Source organism: Carica papaya, chromosome 1 (assembly GCF_054855325.1).
Source record: "Carica papaya isolate Zhongbai chromosome 1, ASM5485532v1, whole genome shotgun sequence".
Taxonomy (NCBI): Eukaryota; Viridiplantae; Streptophyta; class Magnoliopsida; order Brassicales; family Caricaceae; genus Carica; species Carica papaya.
In genome coordinates, this window is record NC_142309.1 from 18,279,663 (window position 1) to 18,286,777 (window position 7,115).

Here is a 7,115-nt window from a genome sequence, read left to right on the forward strand (position 1 = left end):
TTAAGTATTCCTGCATTTAAATTAACTGTGTCTAAATTACTTACTCCTTTAGGATTTTGTAATAATGGAGAGAATATAATTTAACTAATTTAGACTAGTCTAAATAAATGCACTTGAAGTTTTTAGAATCTTTCCTAAATAATCTGACATAGAGCTTCTAAGATATTCTTTTTATTTGACTAAAAATAATTGATTGAATTATCTTTTTTAATGAACATTGACTTAAATGAAATCTCTCGCGTCATTCAAATTTTATTATGTGCTTAGTATATAAATAGCAAAATGCTTATAAATTTTAACATGTTATTACACATGTAATTTATTATTACTAATTGCGATGAGTATACTATATTTTCTTTTCAGATAATAAAATTTAAAAGTATTTCGCCATAGTTAAGAAAATGATCAATCTTTAATTTACTAAGTTTTGTATGTTGAATATTATATATGTAAATAACTATTATAATTCTTTTTGAAAATATAATAGATCCTGACGAGTTAAATAGTTTATAACCTCTTTCACATTATTTATTATTTTGAATATTAAAATTTGAAAATAATATATTTAAGAGAATGATCGATCTTTCAATCTATTGCATTTTGGATAGATTATAATTTTTTAAAAAAATATATATACATTGTAAATTATATCTATCATATAATTTATTACATTTAACTGTGATGAGAATATTATATTGTCCTTTTGAATATCTATATTGAAACTAATATATATGAGAATGACATATATAATTTTTCATAATAAATTATTTACATATTTTTTAATAATAACAAAAGCATTCTCATTTTAACATTCGGATATTGAGACTAAACGTCAATTGAATTATTTTACATTATATCAGTGAATCCAGAATTTTTAATACAATCACAAAATCCAAACTCATATTAAAGATTTTTAAAAACTATAATTTGAATTTGATTTAGAATCATAACTCTTTTCCACTTTAGATATGTGGTATTTGTATTGTAATTTAAATTAAATACAAGTTAAAATTATACAAACTCTTAAGCATGCTACCAAATTAAATATATACCAACGATTTATATATTTCCATATAATGGAATAGGGAAGCGAAATGAGTATGCGGAATAATCTTTTACCTTTTTTCTTCAAAGTCACAGATTTACACGTACATATATTTATATATAATGTAATAATTAACTTTCTAAAAATAATAAATTTATTACGTACTTAAAGAGCTTCAATATTTTCATATACTCAGTGTGTTGATACCAAATTCTAAAATTTTTTAAATCTCTCGAGATATAGTTTACAATAAATGCGAGATAACTGACTACTGTATATACATATATATACATACAAATACATACACACACATATATATAAAGAGATGGAACTATCATATAAATGTACTTTATAGGGTGATTATAGAAGATTAAATATTTTTAAAGATTTGCGGAATTGTACTTAACAAGAATGTAAAATAAACAACACTCATGAAACACACATATACTTATTAACTCGATCCAAGACTAACAATGACAACATTTATAAAGAAAAAAAAAACACACACACGCACACACAAGAACACCACCTAAAAGTAAGCAAATACAAAACTCAAGCCAATTGAAATCCCAAATTCCCAAAGCATTATTTGAAAGACAAGACAAACAAAAACAAAAGACACGATAGTGAAACTCTTCAAACTAGCCCTTGATTCTTTTCAAGATAATCAACAAACTTAGTCATTAAAATCCTTGGCCGCTTCCTAGAACATTCCCTGCAAGAGGAGGCGGCATTGTTTTCGAATAATCACTGTTAGCCGCCTCATTTGGATTGTCCACAATGAAGTTCTCATCATCCAATGGATCCGTAAACAGCATCTCTAGAGTGAAGCCCTCAAATACTGAGTCTAGATTTGAATCATCTGGCACAATACGTATCATATTTAGAGCATCGGATGTTGTGCTAATTGGATCATTTAGTGCATGAGGTATAGTACTCGGATTAAAAAACTCATTAGGCCCGATATTTGGATCATTTGACAGATTAATATCCATTGTTGCAATTTGGTTCCCGAAGGCATAAGACATTATGTCTGGATTATCTCCTGCATTAAGTGCTGCAATTGGATCATCTGACTCAATCATGACTAAATTATTGAAGAGATCCCTAGGCATGGCCTTCAAGTCATCAACAGGATCTAACGCCATGCTTGAATCATTCAACGGGTTATTCATCATCATTATGGTTGGATTGCCAGAGTCTAGGTTACAGAAGCTACTCAGGGGAGGAGTTGAATTAGTACTGCTTGGGGTATATTCATGAGTTGGGTTGCTGGGCATACTATGCATGGGGAGAGAAATCAAGGCCTTCATTGCTGGATCTAAGTAAAACATCCCGTCATCCCTTGGAGAACCCTCAGCTGAACTCGAGTTACCTTGTTCCTTCTTTAGCTTCTTTGCAAGTTCGGCAACATCATTCCACAAGGCCTTCGTACCAACATCCAAAACTTCAAGCTCTTCCAAGCTGAATTTTTCCATTGAATGCGTATACCAAAGCTCTTTCATCTAGCCTTTTCTTCTTTGTTTGAGCTCTTTACCTCGCTTCCTTGCTGCCTCCTCCTTGTCTTGAGCCTGTTATCATATACACATATTCATGTATTTGCAGTATTAGATAAGCAATTAGGCTAAAGATTTGAAAGTCCAACAAAAAATTCAAAATATATCACGTAACATCATAGATTTAAGTATTAGTGACTCATGATAATTTTTAGATTATCATAAATGGATATTATAAAAAAAAGATTACAAATAAGTTGCTAACACCTCATTGATCCTACTGATTGTTTGTTGAGTATCATTGTTGTTGTCAGTATCTTAGCTGGACGAACATCAATACTAAGAAAACGATCAATCACAATATCGATATTAGGATTGCCATAGCAGAAGGCCCTATTTCCAGGGGAGAAAACAATAAGGCCAACATCTGGTCTACAAAGAGTGCAAAGTTCACTCGCCTTCTTGAAAAGGCTACTTCGATGTTTTGAGAAGGTAACTTGGAGACTGGCTTCATTCTCCATCTTTTTTAACTCGATCTTTTGATGACCTTTACTTTTACTTGATGTCCCCTCATCTGCCATTGCTAAAACTGAAAATAACAAAAGATAACCTCGGCAAATTGAGAAGAAGATAATGGAGATTATGATGAGAAGATGTAAGTATACTATTATTGCAATTGACGATTGTAAACTACGCAAGGTATTTATAAGGTTTGGAGGTACCACTTGAGGCTATTCAAGTTGAGTTAGGTGGATTTACTTAACTTTTATGCATTTACATTTCTGGCTAGAATCCTTTTTTCATTAAAATATAAGGTAAGGAATATCTTGACATAATCCAAAACTTAAATTTCTGATACTATCAAGAATTCTTTACCTTTCTTACTAGTACATAGTAAAACATTCATTTATGAATTCTGATTTGCTTACATCTCAAGGGAAAAACATATTCTTCGTTTGTCAATGATCGTATTATGATCTCATCGATATGATCTATCTATTTGTTTTTTATTTATTTATTTCAGTTTTTTTGTTTGGTTTTTATTATTAGATGCATTCATGAATAAATTGTTGCATCAAGTTTGGTTCAATCTCAAAGAAGAAATTTATTAATGGCATGGAAATGATCATTATAGCCACGATCTTCGAACACAAAATAGAAAGTTTATGAAGATTTATATAACCTAATGCTCTTACATCATGCATAAATTAACTAAAGTGAAATAGTTCAAGAGTTTTTGCCTTTTATGCATTTCCCGTATTAACATATCATTTAGTTGTTCTCAAGTAACTCAGAAGGCTCGATTTTATCATGGTCAAAAAGATGATCTTATCTGATAATGAATATGTCATGCACTCGGTATAACGCAAAAGAGAAGTTAAATTCTATTGTTATTATTGAATTTGACATAATCTCATTGATATAATCGTGTCAATATATATTTTATATTCCAGTCTTCTTGTTCTGTTTTTGTCCTTGAACGCAATATGTTCTTCATGCATATCTGTTTGTGTTTCATAAGGCTTCAAAATGTAAACAATATATCATAATAGTATTGCCATGTTAATGCATCATTCAACAGCCCTTCCTATTTCTCTTTCTTTTTTTTTCTATTTAATCTTAAATCTATTAGCATGTTTTTCCTTATCGGCCTCCTTTATTGCTCTCAAGATTAATTTTGCTCTCAAAATTGAAAGATATTTAATTTCAGTGTACAAAATTAGTCTGAAAATATGTTTAACAATAAATCTTTTGAAATAAAATTTTAAGACTGAATATCACACTTATATGCATTGATTAAGCATCTGGTAAGAAATATGTTTTCCTTAGCGAAAAAATTTCATTCTTTGTTATGAGTTTTTTAAAAAATAGTAAGATAAGTATACAAAAATAAGACCCTCGTTAATCAAAATTGAATGGATCATATGAACTGGGAAGCATAGTCAAATTCTCCCGTATAAATATATGTTTGAAACTCTGGTTTAGAAATATGTTCAGACTAAAAACAGAAGAGATTATTGGTTTTAGATTGAAAGATCTTTTAGCTGCTGTGGATCGACTTCAGATGGTGCTCGGGTGAGAGCACACTGTACGATAGTTTTCTTCAAGAAAGCTATGACATCTCTTATTTACTAGCTCCTGCTAACAATATAACCAATCTATCCAATCCATATGCAGTCTCCCCTGCATTTCAGAAGCATTACCAGCAAATTTTTTATTACAAAATTTAGTAGCTGTCTTCACATAATAGCTATAATATGATCAATATTTGATACCTACACCGAACTTAGAGCAGAGAAGGATGTCTTCATGGGAAAAAGATATAAATTGTAGACATACACGAGTTGTAGATCCAGTGTAAAAATATAGAAAATAGAAATTCAAATGGAATAGAAATAAAAAAAAATTGAGAAAGAGAATAATATACTGAGTAGATTTATGATTCCAACATAGCTCCAAATTCGATATAGGAGTGTAATAGCCAGATTTATGATTAAATACGTATATACATTTCAATAAAACGCGCACTTATATCTGTACATGCATCATCTTTTTAATGCACAATTTATTTTTACTTTCCCTATCATGTCGTTCTTACAAATTTTTTGTTAAATAAGAATAAATTAACTATATTATACTTTTAAAGTTGATCTATATATAGATCTACTACTTACCTTCTCTACAACCTATATGTTCTATTTTTATTTGGATTCATACAGTCATTTAGTATCATACATACGTTTAAATTTTACATAAGAAAATAGTAGACTATAATTTTTACATAATTTAATTCTTGTGCGTGCTAATTATTCCATAAATTTACCCGAATAACAAAAACTCATGCTTGTGTAATCTAATATCTATCTCTAACCTGAAAGCTTTTGATATTGAAAAATTCTACTATGCTTACCTCAAGCTCTAAACTTTCCTCAATCTCTCGAGGTATGGTGTACAATAAATAAAAGATAATAGATCATTGTATATACACACACACACACACACATATATATATAATATAGGCTAAACTCTTGTATATATGTGTTCTACATTTTGTATGGTGAATATAAATGAGTAAATATTTTGATAATAATTGTTTATATATTAAAATAATACATATTACGATATGTTATATAGGTAGCAGTTGATAGTGTCACAACGCATGACAAAAAAAAAAGCGTAGTAGAATGTTTGAGATATATACATATATATATATAATCAAGCGCAAAGGGTTTTAAGGAAGAAAACTTATATTAAGAACTAGATGCAGTATCACTGAACGATTACAAAGTTCTTAAACAAATAACATAAAATAAGACGCCTCTTATTTTCCAGAACAAACCCTTACTCGTTAGAAGCTAAAATCCTAAAACCCAACATAATATAAAGACTAATACTGAGGCATTTACTGTGCCGGAAAAATTAAAAATTCATTTTAAATAAATAAAAAAAGTTCGCTTAGAAGAATCCTTGGCCAAATCCATGATACTTTGGAGGCATCATATTCGGATTGTTGAATGGAACAATGCTAAAACTGAATCCACCAGGCTTTGTCTCAAAAGGAAGACTGCTCCACCGGAAGAACTTCCCAGAAAAAAAGGATGGTTAGGATGATGATGATGAGGATGAGGATGAGGATGAGGAAGATGATGATGAGGATGATGATTATTTTGGGTACGAATCAAAATCTTCTCAGCATGCTTAGCCACATTCTTCTTCAGTTCATCGAGAGAGGCCTTCAGTTGTTGAAGTTGTGTCAAGCTCATATCGTTCTTGCGATCCATCCACCAACATTGATTCTCATTTGCATTTTTCATATGGTTAAGCTCTTCGCCTCACTTCTTCTCGATTTCGAGTTGGTTAAGAACCTGTACATGTGGTAAAATTAATATATATTATTTATACCGAAAATGTTTTATTAGAAAGGAAATTAATGAAAATAACCTGAGTGAGCTGCATGTTTAGCTCACGGACACTAGTGTTCCGATGAGCCTCAATGAGTTTCATGGTTCCAGATGCAGCTTGTGGTGGATTACCACTAACAAAACGTTCCAACACAGTTTGGACACAAGGATGGCCAAAAGAGAAGACCTTCTGACCGGGTGAGAAGACAATAGTATCAATCTCAGCCCCACATAGAGTGCTCAATTCACTCGCCTTCTTGAAAAGTCCGGCTCGACGTTTGGAGAAAGTGACTTGGAGATTGCTTTCATTATTCATCTTCGCCATTTCAACCTTTTGCCGTCCCTTACTCTTTCTCGCCATGGTTACAAGTATTGAATATGTGCAGAGAGAAATTAATAGAGAGATTAATGGAGAGAAATAGTTTGTATTGAAAGAGGGGAAAATGAGTGATATTTATAGGAGATTTGAATCAAGGTTGTGAATTAATAAATTTTAGGTAGACATCCTGTATATATTTTCTTGTTTTAATAATTTACTTGTTTAGGGTTGCTTGAGAATCTCCTCGTTATTGAAATATATGGTAGGAAAAATCTGGACAATTAAAGTTAAATTTTAGCTGCACTTTTATACAATTTTCAAAATCATCATTATTTTAACATATATATATACAT

The 7,115-nt window shown here is 30.5% G+C and overlaps 1 pseudogene; it reads right to left on the reverse strand.

Annotated features, from left to right (window-relative positions):
- Positions 1–6,038: 6,038 nt before the first annotated feature.
- On the reverse strand, positions 6,039–6,874 carry LOC148270389 (agamous-like MADS-box protein AGL62 pseudogene; annotated as a pseudogene).
- Between the last annotated feature and the right edge of the window lie 241 nt (positions 6,875–7,115).